The following is an 18,993-nucleotide window of genomic DNA, read 5'->3' as shown; positions in this document are numbered from 1 at the left end:
CCATGGAGAAGTGATCAAGTTGCATTAGATTGAAAAGGAAAAAAACCCACAAGAATGTAAATCACCAGTATACTTCAATTTAAATTATAGGATAGAAACATTTAAAAAATGCTGACTCTACTTCCCTCAGGCCATAGTGACATGGGCTGGTCACATCTCTGGAGCCTGATTGCCTTGGGATCCTAGGCTGGAGTGTGTCTCGGGACTGAGGGAGCTGGGACTCCAGCAGTGTGACTCCACAATGAACCTGGAGTACCTCTTGTCCCCTGAAGAGACCAGATACAGATACAGGCCGGATAAATTAAGAGTTTGGAATTAACATGTACACATAGATACATATCAAATAGATGATCTATCAGTTCAGTTCAGTTGCTCAGTCGTGTCTGACTCTGTGTGACCCCAATGGACTGCAGCACACCAGGCTTCCCTGTCCATCACCAACTCCCGGAGCTTGCTTAAACTCATGTCCATAGAGTAGGTGATGCCATCCAACCATCTCATCCTCTGTTGTCCCCTCTCCTCCCGCCTTCAATCTTTTCCAGCATCAGGGTCTTTTCAAATAAGTCGGTTCTTCACATCAGGTGGCCAAACTATTGGCGTTTCAACTTCAGCATCAGTCATTCCAATGAACATTCAGGACTGATTTCCTTTAGGATGGACTGGTTGGATCTCCTTGTAGTCCAAGGGACTCTCAAAAGTCTTCTCCAATACACAGTTCAAAAGTATCAATTTTTCGGTGCTCAGCTTTCTTCATAGTCCAACTCTCACATCCATACATGACCACTGGAAAAACCACAGCTTTGACTAGACAGACCTCTGTTGGCAAAGTAATGTCTCTGCTTTTTAATATGCTGTCCAGGTTGGTCATAACTTTTCTTCCAAGGAGCAAGCGTCTTTTTATTTCATGGCTGAAGTCACCATCTGCAGTGATTTTGGAGCCCCCCAAAATAAGGCCTGTTACTGTTTCCACTGTTTCCCCATCTATTTGCCATGAAATGATGGGACCGGGTGCCATAATCTTAGTTTTCTGAATGTTGAATTTTAAGCCAACTTTTTCACTCTCCTCTTCTATTTTCATCAAGAGGCTCTTTAGTTCTTCACTTTCTGCTATAAAGGTGGTGTCATCTGTATATCTGAGGTTATTGATATTTCTCCCGGCAATCTTGATTCCAGCTTGTGCTTCATCCAGCCCAGCGTTTCTCATGATGTCCTCTGCATAGATTCCTTCATAGCTCAGTTGGTAAATCATCTGCCTGCAATGCAGGAGACCCGGCTTCAATTCCTGGGTTGGGAAGATCCCCTGGAGAAGGAAATGGCAACCCACTCCAGTATTCTTGCCTGGAGAATCCCATGGACAGAGGAGCCTGGCAGGCTATAGTCCACGGGATCGCAAGAGTCGGACACAACTTAGCCACTAAACCACCACCACCACCACTCTGCATAGAAGTTAAATAAGCACAGTGACAATATACAGCCTTGAGGTACTCCTATCCCGATTTGGAACCAGTCTGTTGTTTCATAGTAATTACTAAAAAGCAGAGGGAAGGTTATTGAACACACTTTAATCATATATATGTGAAAAAGAACCCAAAACAAAGCAGACAAACAAACACGATGTCAGATATTAACTCTATTCCAATGTAAAATTACAAGGAAATTATAGGAAAAAACTAAAAGGAAGTGTGAGGTATGAAGAAGTGCTGCCGCCTTGTGGCCATTTTCTGTAACAACACCATGAAGAATTGTGATGCTGGATATTTAACATTCACAAGGATCCAGGGGCTGGAAGTAAAAAACACATGTCCTCACGGAATGTCCTAGGAGTGGTCATCGAAAAAGAACTCAAAACGAGGCAGGTGCTTATGAAGCCAATGTCAAGAGGTAAGTTTAACTCACATCCTTTAAAAAAAAATCACAAGATGTCAACATTGCTAAATATTAGAGAAACGCAAATCTAAACTACAGCGAGGTATCACATCACACCGGTCAGAATGGCCATTGCAAACACTCTACAAACGATAAGTGTGGAGAGGATGTGGAGACAAGGGAACCCTCCCGCAGTGTCCTTCCCAATGTACATAGGTACATACAATACCAAGAACGGTACAGAGGTTAATTTGAAAAATAACATAGAAGTACCTTAGGACCCAGCAGTCCAATACCTAGGAAAAAACCCAAAGCAAACCTAAAATTTAAAAGGCATGGTTAACGCTCAATCTCAGTTCCACTAGGCAAGACAAGAAAGCAAGCTAACTGTAGAAAGGCAGATGAATGGATACAGAAGATGGGGTACCTATATAAAATGCAATATTCTGCAACTATATTCCAACATAAAATAATAGGAAATTAAGGGAAAAAAAGAAGAGGGAGGCATGAAGAAGTGCTGCTCCCTTGTGGCCTTTTTCTGTAACAATCCATGAAAAGCAGTGGTGCTGGGAATTTACTATTCACAAGGATCAAGGGGCTATAAATAAAAAACACCTGCCCTCGAGGAATGTCTTAGGGGTTGTCATCCAAAAAGAATTCAAAACAAGGCAGGCATTCAAGTGGCCAATTTCAGGTGGTGGTTTAACTCACACCCTTTAAAAAATAAAATCACATGAAAAGATATCAGCATCGCTAAAATATTAGAAAAATGCAAGTCAAAATTACAATGAGATATTTCCTCACATGGTTCACAATTGCTATTGTCCAAAAGCTGACAAACAATAAATGCTAGAGAAAGTATGGAAAATAGGGAACCCTCCTACACTGCTCATGAAAAGGTCAATTAATAACAGCCACTATGGAGAATGGGGTGCTGTTTTTAAGATATCATAATTTCTTAAAATTAGAATATTCCCTGATAGCATACACAAAAATAAACTCGAAATAGATTAAAGATCTAAATAAAAGGACAGATACAACGAAGTTCTTAAAGAACAGAACAGAACACAGTTTGACATAATATGCAGCAAGTCCTTTTTTACTCACTTCTTATAATTATTAAAATAAAAATAAATTAATGGAACCTAATTCCCCTTAAATGTTGGCATAGCAGAGGAAACCAGAAACACAACAAAAAGACAGACCTCATAATTGAACTAATATTTGCAAACAAAGATACACAAGGAATTTCTAAGATGTACAAACAGCTTATTCCACTTCAATATCAAACAAACAACCCAATCAAATAGGGGCACAAGATTTAAATGGACATTTCTCCAAATGAAGCACATGAAAAATGCTCAGCATCTGTAAGTATTAGACAACTGTGAATCAGAAGTACAATGTGGTATCTCCTCACACAGGTTAGAATGGTCAGCATCAAAAAAAAATCTAGAAGAATAAATGCTAGAGAGGGTATGGAGGAAAAACAACCCCCCTCCCTGTTGATGGGAATGAAAGTGAGTAAATTTCAAGAAGGAGAACAGGACAAAGGTTCATTAAAAACTGAACAGAGAAGTACCATAGCACCCAGGAATCCCATTCTTGGGCATAGATTCAGAGAAAACCATTATTTTAAAAGACATGTGCACCTAACATTCATGGCAGCTCTATGTAGAAGAGCCAAGACAGGGAAGCAACCTAAATAGGTAAGGACAGATGAGTGGGTAAACGAGATGGGGTACACACACACAGTGCACTATACTCAGCATACTAAGGGCGACATCAAGCCATGTCCAGCAACAAAGAGGGAAGTAGAGATGATCATACTAAGTGAAATGAGACAAGAAAGAAATATCATAGGATATCACTTCAGTTCAGTTCAGTTCACTCAGTCATGTCCGACTCTCTGCGACCCCATGAATCGCAGCACGCCAGGCCTCCCTGTCCATCACCAACTCCCGGAGTTTACTCAAACTCATGCCCATCGAGTCGGTGATGCCATCCAGCCATCTCAACCTGTGTCATCTCTATTAGCATATTGGACACCTACCGACCTGGGGAGTTCCTCTTTCAGGGTATCACTTAGAGGTGGATTTTTTAAATGGATACAAATGAACTTCTTTACCAAACAGAAACACCCCACAACATAGCAAGGCACCTTATAGTTACCAAAAGGGTAAGGTGGTGGGCAGAAATGAGCAGGTGAGCAGGTGGAATGAGTAGGTGGAGATGAACATACTACTACTACTCTTTATGAAATACACACATACACACTACTCTTTATGAAATAATCAACAAGGACTCCTATTCAACACTGCATAATAAACGATATGGGAAGAAAATCCGAAAAAGGACATGTACACGTCTATGCATAAGTGAATCATGTCGCTGTCCACCTAAAACTAAAAACAAAAATAAACACCCCCTACAACATTGTAAGTCACCTATACACCAATACAAAATACAAATTATAGAAGGAGCATGCTGACTCTATTCCCCTCAGGCCTTGGTGATCTGGGCTGCTGTCACATCCCTGAAGCCTGGGCAGGCTTGGTTCCCAAGGACAGACTGTCATGGGGCTGATGGAGCTGGGGAGGATAAACCAGCCAATGAGCCCTGCCCCCACGGACCTGGTGAGCCTGTTCCCCTCTGCATCAGCTCACAACCTCCAGATCCAGGCGGGTCCGCCTGCAGTGAGACTATGACTACTGCACCCAAAGGATTTGGCGCCTCTGGGCTGGAAGAGCTTTGACAAGCTCCATTGGCTCCATGTTTCCTGATGCTGGGGTTCCCACCTCCAACCTCCTTTCTTAGGGTCACCGCACCTATGAGTATCCTGGGGAAGGAAATGGAAACCCACTCCAGGATCCTTGCCTGGAAAGTCTCCTGGACACAGGAGCCTGGTGGGCTGCAGTCCATGGGGTCGCAGAGTCAGGCACGACTGAGCAACTAACACCCCCCCCCCCCAACTATGAATAATAGCACACTCCTCGGTGTGGTTTGTCCAGGGGCTAGGGGTAAGGAGGAAAGAAGGATTGGGGCACAAACCTTGGGTGTTTCTTCTGGTATGTTCCACTCTGACAATCCAGGAACAGGACTTTCCCTTTGGGCATAAAGACACGCTGCCGCCTTGTGGCCATTTCTCATAACAACCACTTACTTTCCACAAGACCTGTAGGACTGAAAGTAAAAAACACCCTCCTCAAGAAATGTCCTAGGCGAATTCATCAGGAAAATATTCAAAATAGGGCAGGCATTCAAGAAACCAATTTGAATAAGAAAGTTTAACTCACAGTGTTTAAGCAAATCACATGAAAAGATGTCAACATCACTAGGTATGAAAGAAATGACAACCAACCTTCAAGCAGGTATCATATCACACCACTCAGAATGATTGTAGGGAGAAACTCTACAAACAATATATGCTGGAGAGGGTACAGAGAAAAGGGAGCCCTCCTACCCTGATGCTGGGAATGCAAATTGGGAGCAGCCACTGTGGGGGACACTGAGCAGGTTCCTTAGCATGAAAATGAGAATGAAATTAGAATACTCCCTAACACCATACACAAAAATAAACTGCAAAAAGATTAAAGGTCTAAATAAAAGGACAGATGCTATGAAATTCTTAAGGAAAATGGCAGAACACACTTTGACATAAAATGTAGCATGTTCTTTTATGATCCACCTCTTAGAATCAGGACAAATAAAATAAACAAATGGCACCTAATAAATATTAAAAGCATTTGCACAGCAAATGACATGATCAGTGAAAGAAAAAAAGACAACCCTCAGAATGGAAAAAATTCTTGCAAATAAAGATACCCACAGAGAATTTATCACTAACACATACAAACAACTCATATAGTACAATATCAAATAACAATCCAATAAAAATTGCCCAAAGATCTAAACGCACATTTCTCCATAGAAGGCATAGAGATGGCCATAAAGCACAAGAAAAGAAGCTCAGCCTCACTAGTTCTTTGTTGTTGTTCAGTTGCTCAGTCGTGTCCAACTCTTTGTGACCCCATGGACTGAAGTACGTCAGGCTTCCCTGTCCTTCCATCTCCTGGAGCTTGCTCAAACTCATGTCCATTGAATCGGTGATGCCATCCAACCATCCTATGCTCTGTCATCCCCTTCTCCTCCTGCCTTCAATCTTTCACAGCATCCAGGTCTTTTCCAGTGAGTCAGCTCTTCATATCAGGTGGCCTAAGTATTGGAGTTTCAGCCTCAGAATCTGTCTCTCCAATGAATAGTTAGGATTGCTTTCCTTTAGGATGGACTGGTTTGATCTCCTTGTTCAAGGGATTCTCAAGAGTCTTCTTCAACACCACAGCTCAAAAGCATCAATTCTTGGGCGCTCAGCCTTCTTTATGGTCCAACCCTCACGACCATACATGACTACTGGAAAAACCGTAGTTTTGACTAGATGGACCTTTGTCAGCAAAGTAACATCTCTGCTTTTTAATACACTGTCTAGGTGGGCATAGCTTTTCTTCCAAGGAGCAAGTGAATTTTAATTTGATGGCTGCAGTGGTTTTGGAGCCCAAGAAAATAAAATCTGTCACTATTTCCATTTTTTCCCTATCTATTTGCCATGAAGTGATGGGACTGGATGTCATGATCTTAGTTTTTCTGAATGTTGAGTTTTAAGCCAGCTTTTTCACTCTCCTCTTTCACCTTTATCAAGAGAAAGGCAAATCAATTGTCCAATGAGGTGTTACTTCACATGGATCAGAATTACTTCAATGGATCACATCTCAAAAAATCTACAACAATAAAATCTGCACAAAGTGTGGAGAGCAGAAAACCCACTGTGAGTGGGAATGTAAATGGGTACATCCACTAGGGAGAACATTATGGAGCATCTTTAAAAAAAACCACATGGAAGAACCAAGTGACCCAGCAATGCCATCCCTAGGCAAAGGTCCAGAAAAAAGCAAAAATTTTAAAGATAACTGCATGCCAATGATCATGGCAGCATGAGGTACTATAGCAAAAACAGGGAATCAACTTAAATGTACCAAGACGGATGAATGGACACCAAAGATGGGGTACATATACACAATACAATATTACTCAGAAATAAACAGGATGAAATAATGCCACTTCCAGTTGCAGGGAAGACACTCAAGATGATCATACTAAGTGAAGTAAGTGAGACAGGAAAGGCAGCTATCATAGGACATCATTTCTGATGGAATAAAAAAGGATACAAATGAACTTCATTTCAAAATAGCAACAGCCCCAGACTTAGAAAAGAATCTCATGGGTACCAGAAGAAAGTTGAGAGAGGGCAGGGAGCAATTAGCTGGTTTCGATTAATATTTCCACCATAAAACAGGTGCTGCAAGACTCTTAATAGTCAGAAGTCCAACAGGGTGTAATGACACCTGACTCAAGAAATGTCCTGGGGTAAAACATTGGAGAAGAATTCCAAACAGGGCCAACTTTCAAGAAGTCAGTTTCAAGAGGTAAACTGTACTCATAAGGTATAAAATAATACAAGCACATGGAAGGATACTCCACATCAATAATTATCAAATCATTGCCAATCAAAACTACAATGAGGTATCACCACACACTGGTCACAATGGCCATCATCAAAAAGATCTACAAAAAATCAGTACTGCAGAGGATGTACAGAAAAGGGAGCTCTCCTACAGTCTCGGTGGGACTGCAAATGGTGAAGCCACTATGAAAACAGCATGGCGGTTCCTTGAAACGCTAAACACAGAAGTATCATATGAACCTGCAAACTCACTCCCAGGTTTAGATCTGGAGAAATTAATCATTCGAAATGACACATGCTCCACGATTTTCAGGATAGCACTATTTATAATAGCCAAGACATAGAATCCACCAAAAGGTCCACTGAAGAAAAATGAAGACTACATGATACAACTATACACTGGAATGCTACTCAGTCATAAAACAGAAAACAATAATGATATTGGCAGGAACATGGAAGGCCTGAGAAATTTTCATACTAAGTGATGCAAGTCATAAACAAAAGGACAAATATCGTAAGATATCATATACAAGTGGAATCTATAAATTCATCAGTTCAGTCACTCAGTTGTGTCCGACTCTTTGCAACCCCATGGACTGCAGCATGCTAGGCTTCCCTGCCCATCACCAACTCCCGGAGTTTACTCAAACTCATGTCCATTGAGTCGATGATGCCATCCAGCTATCTCATTCTCTGTCATCCCCTTCTCCTCCTGCCTTCAATCTTTCCCAGCATCAGGGTCTTTTCAAATGAGTTAGCTCTTCACATCAGGTGGCCAAAGTATTGGAGTTTCAGCTTCAGCATCAGTCCTTTCAATGAATATTCAGGACTGATTTCCTTTAGGATGGACTGGTTGGATCTCCTTGCAGGGCAAGGGACTCTCAAGCGTCTTCTCCAACACCATAGTTCAAAAGCATCAATTCTTTGGTGCTCAACTTTCTTTATAGTTCAACTCTCACATCCATACATGACTACTGGAAAAACCATAGCTTTGACTAGATGGACATGTGTTGGCAAAGTAATGTCTCTGCTTTCTAATATGCTGTCTAGGTTGGTCATAACTTTTCTTCCAAGGAGAAAGTGTCTTTTAATTTCATGACCGCAGTCACCATCTACAGTGATTTTGGAGCCCAAGAAAATAAAGTCTGTCACTGTTTCCATTGTTTCACCATTTGTCATGAGGTGATGGGACCGGATGCCATGATCTTAGTTTTCTGAATGTTGAGTTTTAAGCCAACTTTTTCACTGTCCTCTTTCATGTTCATCAAGAGGCTCTTTAGTTCTTCTTTGCTTTCTGCCATAAAGGTGGTGTCATCTGCATATCTGAGGTTATTGATATTTCTTCAAGCACTCTTGATTCCAACTTGTGCTTCATCCAGCCCAGAATTTCGCATGATGTACTCTGCATTAAGTTAAATAAGCAGGGTGACGATGTACGGCCTTGACATACTCTTTTCCCTATTTGGAACCAGTTTGTTGTTCAATGTCCAGTTCTAACTGTTGCTTCTTGACCTGCATACAGATGTCTCAGGAGGCAGGCCAGGTGGTCTGGTATTCCTATCCCTTGAAGAATTTTCCACAGTTTGTTGTGATCCACACAATCACAGGCTTTGGCATCATCAATAAAGCAGAAGTAGATGTTTTTCTGGAACTCTCTCGCTTTCTTGATGGTATAAATTCATACCAATGAACTAATGTACAAAACAGAAATGGACTCACAGACTGAGAATGCCAAATTATGATTATCAAAAGAATATTAAAAAAGTAAAAAATAAATTAAAAAAAGAATATTAAAAAGAAGGGATAAATTAAGAGTTTTGGATTAATATATACAAACTAATAATCTATCAAACTGATAATCAAATAGGACCTATTGAATAGAATCAGAAACTCTACTGAAAAAACTGTAATAACCTATATGAGGAAAAAAATGGAAGAAGAATATACCTCTTCTCTTGCTGATCCTGCTCCCAGCGTTAGTTATCTCACTGTACCTCACTGTGCGCACAGTTCATTGAACCCATGGCAGGCAAGACGCGCAGGGGAGAGCTGGAAGAAGACGTGAGGAGCTGTAGGAACTGCAGATGTGTTTATCCTCTCCTGGTTGACGCAGCAGCCATAGCATCAGCCACAACATAACCTAATACAACCGCAAGGGATTTCCAGGTGGAGCTTAGCGAGTACTCATGTCGCGCATGCGCAGAACTATAAGCTAGCTCAGCTGTTACATAATCATTATTTACAAAACGTGGGGCAAAGCAAGAGGTCGTGGGGCGAGAGAGCCTGATCAAGCCGTCTTGGCTAATTTACTCTTTCCCTGCTGCTCCTAAGTCGCTTCAGTCTTGTCCGACTCTGTGCGACCCCATAGACGGCAGCCCACCAGGCTCCCCAGTCCCTGGGATTTTCCAGGCAAGAACACTGGAGTGGGTTGCCATTTCCTTCTCCAATGCATGAAAGTGAAAAGTGAAAGTGAAGTCACTCAGTCGTGCCCGACCCTTAGCGACCTCATGGACTGCAGCCCACCAGGCTCCTCCGTCCATGGGATTTCCCTAGATCTGTGTAAAATTGAGCCAAGTTCTATACACCTAAAACAAACAAAACAATGAAAATCAACTCTACTCTAATATAAAATAAAAATTAAACTACAAATTAAATTACCTGAGCTTGGCGTAGGGGAACCAGACAGTGGTGACCCGATGAATTAGGCATGGGATATGCTACAGTATTAATATGACACCACAAAGGTTTTCACTCAGCAGAACACAGAGCAGCAACCCACTCAAAGGTGCCTGACCGCATAGGAATGGCACAAGATGAAGAGCAGAAAAAGGCCACGGGTTAATCAGGGCAACACCCTCAATTCAGACGTTGGGAATCTCCGAGGGGACAAGACACACTGCAGGTGAAAAGGAGATAGAGGGTTTCTGGGTACAGATTCCTGACCATGTGTGGGTGAGACCCGCACAGTCCTCAGACCCTGCACCTGGGGGTCTGAGGTGCAGGGTCACTTCCACACTTTCCAAGGTGACACCAGCTCCCCAGACCCTGCGCCTGGGGGTCCCACAACCCTTGGTTAGGACACCAGGTCTCTGCTGATTGGGCCCCTAAGGTGGAAACGAGTGGGTTCCTGTAGCCTCCTGGGACGGTAGAAAGAAGGGGGTCGGTCTCGTCTCCCCACACTTGGCCCTGAGAATTCCTCGTCTCTTCCACTTGGTTCTGTGTGAAATTACCTGTTTTCACAGCTCTCATGATAACGTTGAACACACTACCTTGGCTCTGGTAGACAAGGTCCTTTCTTGTTCCACTGGGGCGTTGAGAAAACACACCAGACGCAGGGCTGGGAGACGAGGGGCAGGTCTGGTCTCTGCTGAGTAGGGACGGTGGCCCGGAAGAAGATCACAGCAGCAGCGTCACCTGCTGCCCATTGGCTTCTTGCCTGATCCATGTGCTCTTCAGTCAGTTCACCAGGTAAACCTGCCTCCCTTCCCACCATGCTCATACTGGTGAATTGGAATAATTACCAGGTTAGCCCACCTGACGAGCCTCCAGGAGCCCCAGGGAGGGTGAACCTCTCAGGGGTAAAGAGGCAAACAGGCACATGCCTGTATAAACTGAATACCATAAAGTATTAATTCCTAAACACAAGTGAAGCTCTCATGTATTATTCCCCTTTTCTTAGCTTCGTGTCTGGGGTCTCCCCCTACACATCATCCTGACCCATGCACATGGGGTGAGACTCACACAGTCCCCAGACCCCCCAGCTGGGGTCACACATCCCCTTGGTCAAGACCCCACAGCTGTGGATGGTGGGTTTCTGATGCGTAAACAAGCCAGGAGCTTGGGACCTCCTGGGACCCTAGAAAGAAGTGTAGCGTCCGTCCCTCTCCTCACAATTGTCCCTGAGAAGTCAGCCCCCGCCCCCCACCCCTCCCGCCCGTTTTCACTTTGGTTCTGTGTGATTTCTTTACTGGTTTGAAAGTTCATGCCAGAGGTGAGCACACTGCCTTGGTTCTGGCAGCCTCTGTCTTTCTTGTCCCACTGAGGTGTTGAGAAAATAGGTGACAGCTGGGCTGAAAGACGAGGGGCAGCTCTGTTGTCTTTGGAGGAGAGAGTGGACTGGAAGGTGTGCGTAGCAGCAACTTCCCCTGCTGCCCGTTGACTTTTTGCCCGATCCCTGTACTCTGCAATCAATTTACCAGGTGAACCTGCCTCCCTACTAGCCTGAATGTGCTGGAAAATTGGAATAATTACCAAGTAGCCCACCTGAGGAGTCTCTGGGACCCTTAGGGAAGGTGAACCTGGCAGGGGAAAGACTGCAAGCCCTACAGCAGCACTGACCCCGGGAGGGCCATGGAACCCCACTCAGAGAAGAGCACGGTTACCCAGAGAAGCCCACCTCAGCCCCAGACCCCAGACATCTGAGCACTGACGTTCAGATGCAGGCATGGAGTTTTCCAGGACAGAGGCCAGGCCAGGTCTCTACCCAGGTCTCCATGTCCTAGTGTACACAGAACAGGTTCAGGTCTAAATGTTCTCACTGTAGAAAGCACACTGTCTCGTCTAAATATCATCGATGTAGACACGACTTACAGAGGTCTAAATCATGTAGACGGAACTTGGTCAGGTTCAGACGAGTTTAGGGCTGGTCTCCCAGGAGGCACGGGTCACACACATGCAGGGCTCTCATCCTTGGATGGGGACTCACCCTCATGTGGGAACTAGGAGGTACATTTCTTGAAGAAATTATCACTGGGCTCCACACTTCACCCACATCAAGAAACTGAAAGGATCTGCATTATTAAACATTTCAACAGGCAAAACAACAGTGTTACCAGTTTCTCCGGCCACATGATGTCAGGATCCAGGGAACAGCCAGGAACTTCTTAGAGTGCAGCCCAGTGTCCTGTAAAGACAGACAGGAAGTGGCCTGATTCCAGCGTCCCAGGCTTCCAGCAGGAGGTGGCCACACTGGAAGCCTTCTGGGAAAGTATATTATTTATCAGGATAAAAATATATTGTTGAAATTGCAAGTATAACAGTTATTGTTTGCAAACCTAAAATATTCTTAAAACTTGGCACCCTGATTTTACAGTTTCCATTGGTTCAGATTTTCTACACAGAAGCAAGCCCTCATTTCAAACTACTTTCTTCTAATTTGTTATTTGGAATTAGTTAATTCCAATCCTGAGTCATACATCAAATTCCATTAACAAATTCCATTAACAAATTCTATTTGTTATTAAACAAATAAAAGGTCATACCTGGAAGAAAAATGAAAGAAAATTCCTGCAAACAATAAGTGACTCGAAGAGCACATGAGCTGCAGGTACTTTTTCTTCTAAAAGTTTCATTGTTCTCCATGAAAAGAACAGAAAACATAGGCCCCCTGATTTTTTGATTCTGTGTTCAAATTGATCTAGAATGAAATTGGTACCATATCAATAAGTAAGAGTTGTTGAAGTCTGAAATGTCATGCCAGGATAACAGGACCTGGAGAAAAGAGAATGCTCCTACGCTGCTGGAGGGAAGCCACATCCGAAAAATAAGGCTAACATTCAAATTGGATTTAATTATGACAATATGGGGTTACATGGAGTATGAACCAAGAGTCTAAACACAGCAGACAATATATGAAAACAAATCTGATATCTCAGATGTGAGAGTAAAAGATTGTTGTCAGATCTGCAGCTGGCATGCACATACTGCATGTATCTTTTTGAATTAAAGCTTTGTGTGGATGTATGGCTAGAAGTGGGATTGCTGGATCATATAGTAACTCTACTTTTAGTTTTTTTGAGGAACCACCATTCTGTTCTCTACAGTGACCGCATCAATTTACTTTTCCACCAACAGTGGAGAAGGGTTTTCTTTTCTCCATACCCTGTGAAACACTTGTTATTTGGAGATTTTTTTAATGATGGCCCTTCTGACCAGTTTGAGTTGGTACCTCATTGTAATTTTGATTTGCATTTCTCAAATAATTAACAGTAAAGAGCATTATAGGATGATTCTTTAATTTTCAGATGTGTAAAATAAAGTTAATGTGACAACTTGACAATTTTTTCACAAATAAGGATTTATTACATTTTAGTTATTTCCTTTCTTCTTAGTCTAACTATAGGAACATGTGTGATTATGTTCCTCAAGGTGATGAACTTGGCTATGCATCTTTTTTTTTTTCCCACTTTTTCTTTTTTTTAAATTTTTTTATTTTTTTTTTTCTTTTAGGAAATAAAAAGTAAAACTGAAGGATAATAAAGGGAAACATACAAACCTCTCCACATCTCCACCCCTCAAATAGGACAACAGCCAAGGACTGTGATATCACACCTCCCGAGGATGGGACCCAGCAAGCAGACAGCTGGGGGCGGGTGGTCAACAGTACTCATCATTGTCAGGCACGGGTATGGCCCATGACTCAGGGACTCTTTTTTTTTTTTTTAATTGAAGGAAAATTGCTTTCAGAATTTTGCTGTTTTCTGCCAAATATCAACATGAATCAGCCATGGGTACACATCTGTCCCCTCCCTCTTGAACCTCTCTCCCATCTCTCTGCCCATCCCATCTCTCTAGGTTGTTACAAAGCCCCTGAGTTCCCTGAGTCACACACCAAATCCCACTGGCTCTCTAGTTTGCATATGGTAATGTAAATTTCCATGTTACTCTCTGTATAGACTTCACCCTCTCCTTCCTCTCCCCCAACCGTGTCCGTAAGTCTGTTCTCTATGTCTGTTTCTCCATTGCTGCTCTTCAAATAAATTCATCGGTACCATCTTTCTAGTTTCCATATATATGTGTTAGTATACGATATTTATCTTTCTCTTTCTGACTTACTTCACTCTGTATAATAGGCTCTAGGTTCATACACCTCTTTAGAACTGGCTCAAATGCGTTCTTTTTTTTTTTGACTGAGTAATATTCCATTGTATATATATGTACCACAGCTTCTTTTTCCATTCATCTGTCGATGGGCATCTAGGTTGCTTCCATGTTCTAGCTATTGTAAACAGTGCTGCAGTGAACATTGGGGTACATGTGTCTTTTTCAATTTTGGTTTCCTCAGGGTATATGCCTAGGAGTGGGATTGCTGGGTCATATGGTGGTTTTATTCCTAGTTTTTTAAGGAATTTCCTTACCATCTTCTGTAGTGGCTGTATCAAAGTGATGAGCTCAGTTATGCATCTTTTTTTTTTTTTCCAGTGGGTTTTGTCATACATTGATATGAATCAGCCATAGATTTACACGTATTCCCCATCCTGATCCCCCCTCCCACCTCCCTCTCCACCCGATTCCTCTGGGTCTTCCCAGTGCACCAGGCCCGAGCACTTGTCTCATGCATCCCACCTGGGCTGGTGATCTGTTTCACCATAGATAGTATACATCAGTTATGCATCTTTAAGCAGTTTTTAAAATGTGCGCTTTGTGTAATGGTGTGTTAAATTTATTTAAACTTCAAATATTTGTGTCAGTGATATGTGGACTTTTTTCTATTGAAAACTGGTGCATTTTGAATTGAAGAATAGGTTGTTTTATGCTGTTGTGTTAGTTCCATGTATATAGCAAAGGGATTTGGTTATATACATATTAAATATATATATAAAACACAGTATATTTATTATATATAAACATATATAATACATATATACAAAAACACACCCACATACATGCTTTCAGATTATTAGGTTATTACAAATATTGAATATAGTTCCCTGTGCTGTACTGGAGGGCCTTGTTTATCTATTTTATATACAGTAGTACATATCTGTTAAAACCAAATTCTTAATTAATCCCCATCCCTTTCCCCTTCGGTAACCCTAAGTTTGTTTTCTATGTCTGAGACTGCTTCTGTTTGTCAGGAAGTTCATTTGCATCATAGTTTAGAGCCCACACATAAGTGATATCATATGATACTTGTCCTTCTGTGTCTTCACTTAATGGGCTAATCTCTACATCCATCCCTGTTATTGAAATGGTATTATTTCGTTTTTTATGACTGAGTAATATTCCACTGTATATCCTATGATATGTGGGCTCTTAATTCAGGCCTCAGAGATATTACAGACAGACCTGTTTGCATGAACGTCCTCTCATGGTGAGGGCTAAACCATGATTCCCCAGAAGAAACTTACCTCATGGTCTGGCCTCCTGGAAGAATTCATCTGACATGGAGCGCTCCCTGATCACCTTAACAGAACTTTACACTGTCCCTTCCACCTGCCCAGATGGACTGTTCCAAACTGCCACTTCCCAGCTCCTTCAACACGGTAATCTCTTCAATTTGCAGTTCCTAGATTCCTAATAAAGCAACACAGGTGCACTTTAGGATGTGAATAGAAGATTTTGGGGTAACAGCTTCAAAAGTTACTCTGTCCAATGAGAATTTAACATTGACAAGATGAAGTACAGCATGACTTTTAAGTTGCTCAGTTAAAAAGAAAACTCTTGGTAATGTGGTCTTAGGACCTGTTAGATCACATGATATTGCCACAAGAACAGTCAAGTCAGTTCAGTTCAGTCACTGAGTCATGTCCGACTCTTTGTGACCCCATGAACTGCAGCATGCCAGGCTTCCCCGTCCATCACCCACTCCTGGAGCTTGCTCAAACTCATGTCCATTGAATTGGTGATGACATCCAACCATCTCATCCTCAGTCGTCCCCTTCTCCTCCTGCCTTCAATCTTTCCCACCATCACAGTCTTTTTCAAGAGTCAATTCTTCATATCAGGTGGCCAAAATATTGGAGCTTCAGCTTAAGCATCAGTCCTTCCAATAAATATTCAGGACTGATTTCCTTTAGGCTTGACTGGTTTGATTTCCTTGTAGTCAAAGGGACTCTCAAGAGTCTTCTCCAACACTACAGTTCAAATGCATCAATTCTTTGGTGCTCAGCTTTCTTTATGGTCCAACTCTCACATTCATACATGACGACTGAAAAAATGATAACTTTGACTAGATGGACCTTTGTCAGCAAAGTAATGTCTCTGCTTTTTAATATGCTGTCTAGGTTTTTCATAGCTTTTCTTCCAAGGAATAAGCATCTTTTAATTTCATGGCTGCAGTCACCATCTGCAGTGATTTTGGAGCCCAAGAAAATAAAGTCTGTCACTGTTTCCATTGTTTCCCCATCTATTTGCCATGAAGTGATGGGACTTGATGCCATGATCTTAGTTTTCTGAATGTTGAATTTTAAGCCAACTTTTTTTCTCTCCTCTTTCACTTTCATCAAGAGGCTCTTTAGTTCCTCTTTGCTTTCTGTCCTAAGTGTGGTGCCATCCGCATGTCTGAGGTTATTGATATTTCTCCCAGCAATCTTGATTCCAGCTTGTGCTTCATCCAGCCCGGCATTTTGTGTGATGTACTCTGCATAGAAGTTAAGTAAGCAGGGTGACAATATACAGCCTCGACGTACTCCTTTCCCAGTTTGTAACCAGTCTCTTGTCCCATGTCCAGCTCTAATTGTTGCTTCTTGAACTGCATACAGATTTCTTAGGAGGCAGGTAAGGTGGTCTGGTATTCCAATCTTTTTAAGAATTTTCCACAGTTTGTTGTGATCCACATAGTCAAAGACTTTGGCATAGTCAAGGAAGGTTAAAGTTTAAAAAAAAGTAACTTTGCCAACCAGCGGCATCTTGGAAAAACTTGGTGACAAAATGTGCTCAGTGCCCTTAGCTTGGTAAGGTTTATTGTTAGGTAGATTAATTGGCTTGACTGGACCAATAAGTTCTTGGGAAACAGAAATTAAAACAGTAAAGTTAGTTTGGTGCTGGTTGGGCTTCTCTGGTAGCTCAGTTGGTAAAGAAATCTGCCAGCAGTGCAGGAAACCCCAGTTTGATTCCTGGGTCAGGAAAATCTGCTGGAGAAGGGATAGACTACCCACTCTAGTATTCTGGCCTGGAGAATTCCATGGACTGTATAGCCCATGGGTTCGCAAAGAGCAACTTTCACAAAGCTACTTTACATGATTTTTTAAATTCTCATCAAAATTTGTCTCTTGATGGAATCTTGTATTTTTAAAATTTTCCCATTTGTATCTCACGTATTTTTTTCTGTTTGATTACTTTATTGTTTTTATAAATTGTTGTTCAGTGTCTCAGTCACGTCTGACTCTGCAGCCTCAGGTACTGCAGCACACCAGGCTTCCCTGCCCTTTACCACCTCCCAGAATTTGCTCACACTCATGTCTATTGAGTCAGTGATGCCATCAACAATTTTTTATAGATAGCCATCAACAATTTCTTAAGTGGAAGTACAGTTTATCTACAGTACTATATTAGTTTTGGGTATACAACATAGTGATTTGATATTTTTATGGATTATACTCCATTTAAAGGTATTACAAATGAAGGCTATATTTCCTTGTGCTGTATAAACATATCCTTGTAGCTTATTGATTTTATACATAGTAGTTTCCATCTCTTGATCTCCTACACCTATCTTGCCCCTCCCACCACTCTATCCCCACAGGTAACCAACCCCTAGTTCTCTATGTATGAGTTTGTTTCCATTTTATAGATAAGTTCAATGGTGTCATACTTTGGATTTCACATAAAAGTGCTATTATATGGTATTTCCCTTTGTCTTTCTGACTTATATCACTTAAAATGATAAGCTCTAGGATTATACTGCTGAAAATGCCATTATTTTAATCTTTTTTATAGCTGAGTAGTATTCAGTATATATTTCATATATGAAAACACAGGTATATATTTGTTCTTTAACCAAAAGAATGAAAACTTTACTATAAGTTATAATGATACTAATTCTTACAACTTGGGCTTGGTAAAATGTGTGTTTTGCCAGGACTTACATGGCAATAGTTCTCAAACTTCAGTTTGCTTCAGTGCTTGAGATGCACCTGGATGCTTATTAACTACAATTGTTAGACAGCAGTTCGAGAGCTTCTTATTTAGTAGATTTGCAAATACCAGTCCATGGACCATAATGAAAATCATTGTGCCTTTTGAGTAAAGCTTTTAGAGGCTTAAGATAACCCTTCTAAATCAAGTATACTGTCTTACATCTTAATACATACAAAAGTCTTAATTTGAAACTAGAAGATTGCTAATGACTTCTATTTATAGGGCATTGTGAACTGAAATCAATATGTAGGCATGAAAAATAATGAAAATAAAATATTTTGTCAGAAAACATTGACCAAAGAAGCAACTTAAGTTTAAAAACAAAACATATTTATCCTGTAGTTACATTCATTGGCTTGACTTGACTGACAAGTTCTTTGTGAAGCAAAAATTAAAAGAGCAAAATTATTTTATGTGATTTTTAAAAATCTCATCAAAGTTTCTAGCTGGCATCTCCTATTTTTAAAAATTTTCCATTTTCATTTTGCTATTTTGTTGAGTAGTATTCCATATGTATTTCATATATGAAAATAGAGTTATATATTTCTTATATGGCAATATAAATATATATGTCTTATGTGAAAATATCAGTATATATCTCTATGTGACAATACAGGTCATATCTCATATATAAAATAGAGGTATATATGTCATATATAAAATATAGTTGTATGTTTTTATATCATACAACTTTTAAATTTTAAACTTTCATAAAATTAAAAACTTTCAAAGAATTAAAGCCTTTGATT

The sequence above is a fragment of the Cervus canadensis genome, chromosome 17 (assembly GCF_019320065.1).
Source record: "Cervus canadensis isolate Bull #8, Minnesota chromosome 17, ASM1932006v1, whole genome shotgun sequence".
NCBI lineage: Eukaryota > Metazoa > Chordata > Mammalia > Artiodactyla > Cervidae > Cervus > Cervus canadensis.
The sequence above is the reverse complement of the archived record's forward strand: the minus strand, read 5'-3'. Positions refer to the sequence as shown.